Below are 1,852 nucleotides of genomic sequence, written 5' to 3'. Positions count from 1 at the left end.
TTTTCTCTTTCTCTCTGTCTCTCTCTACCGCTCGCCCCTTTCTACATACGCTCGTTTGTAAAGTAACATTAAGTGAAGCGTACAAATCAGCTCACGGAAGATAGATAAAAAGAAATAGAACATGGCCATCCTGTTTTTGGACGGTCTACAATACTGTGAAACCATTTTCCCTGATTTGAAGCGATGATTTATCGACCGGAACCGACTTGATTGATTCGGTATTTTGTTTCCACTTCGGTTGGCTTTCCCTCCTCCCCCACCCCCTAAGTAACCGGACCTGGTGGGTGGAGGGCAGGTGGACACGCTGAAGGACATCGGCTTACCCGGGGTGTGGGTTTCGAATTATGTTCGGTGATTGATCTCGACACTCGATTGACCCTGTGGCCGCGTTGTCAGCGTGCAGGATGAATGTTTATTCCTGTTGCTTCTGCGAGGGTTTTTTTTTGCAGCGATGCATCCGTTGGTTATGGGATTTGCAGTTGTGCATACTCCATAAATGGGTGTGTTAGTTCGAATGTGTACGACGATATTTGAAAAACAAAGTTTAACTCACTCTCATTGATTTACTTCGATCTGGATTTTAACTCTTTGTGGGGATTCATTTGAAGAGATTTCCCGCTTGACATGTGTTCTTCAAATTGTGTTCTTCTCGGCTTCTTCTGGGTTTTTAAATTCCCAAGAAATCCTATGAAAACTCCTTAAAAGAGTGAGTTCAATAGCTCACTCATTATTATAACACACTCAATCGGAATTCATTCACTGCAAGTAAGTTGTTATTCCCATCGCTTGTTTATAGCATTCGTCGCAGCGGAGAGCTGTCAAATTGTGGCTTCTTCTGGGTTTTTCAATTCCCATGAAATCCTATGAAAACTCCTTAAAAGAGTGAGTTCAATAGTTCACTCATTATTATAACACACCCACTTGAAATTCATTCACTGCAAGTGAGTTATTACTTCCATCGCTAGTTTATAGCATTCGTCGCAGCGGAGAGCTGTCAAATTGTGGCTTCTTCTGGGTTTTTAAATTCCCAAGAAATCCTATGAAAACTCCTTAAAAGAGTGAGTTCAATAGTTCACTCATTATTATACCACACCCACTCGGAATTCATTCACTGCGAGTGAGTTGTTATTTCCATCGCTAGTTTATAGCATTCGTCGCAGCGGAGAGCTGTCAAATTGTGGCTTCTTCTGGATTTTTAAATTCCCATGAAATCCTATGAAAACTCCTAAAAGAGTGAGTTAAATGGTTCACTCATTATTATAACACACCCACTCGGAATTCATTCACTGCAAGTGAGTTGTTATTTCCATCGCTAGTTTATAGCATTCGTTGCAGCTGAGAGCTGTCAAATTGTGGCTTCTTCTGGATTTTTGAATTTCCATGAAATCCTATGAAAACTCCTAAAAGAGTGAGTTCAATGGTTCACTCATTATTATAACACACTCACTCGGAATTCATTCACTGCATCTGAGTTGTTATTTCCATCGCTTGTTTATAGCATTCGTCGCAGCTGAGAGCTGTCAAATTGTGGCTTCTTCTGGATTTTTAAATTCCCATGAAATCCTATGGAAACTCCTAAAAGAGTGAGTTAAATGGTTCACTCATTATTATAACACACCCACTCGGAATTCATTCACTGCAAGTGAGTTGTTATTTCCATCGCTAGTTTATAGCATTCGTCGCAGCTGAGAGCTGTCAAATTGTGGCTTCTTCTGGATTTTTAAATTCCCATGAAATCCTATGAAAACTCCTAAAAGAATGAGTTCAATAGTTGACTCATTGTTATAACACACTCATTCGGAATTCATTCACTGCAAGTAAGTTGTTATTCCCATCGTTAGTTTATAGCATT

The sequence above is a fragment of the Anopheles funestus genome, chromosome X (genome assembly GCF_943734845.2).
Source record: "Anopheles funestus chromosome X, idAnoFuneDA-416_04, whole genome shotgun sequence".
Classification (NCBI taxonomy): domain Eukaryota; kingdom Metazoa; phylum Arthropoda; class Insecta; order Diptera; family Culicidae; genus Anopheles; species Anopheles funestus.
This window is presented reverse-complemented; position numbering follows the sequence as displayed.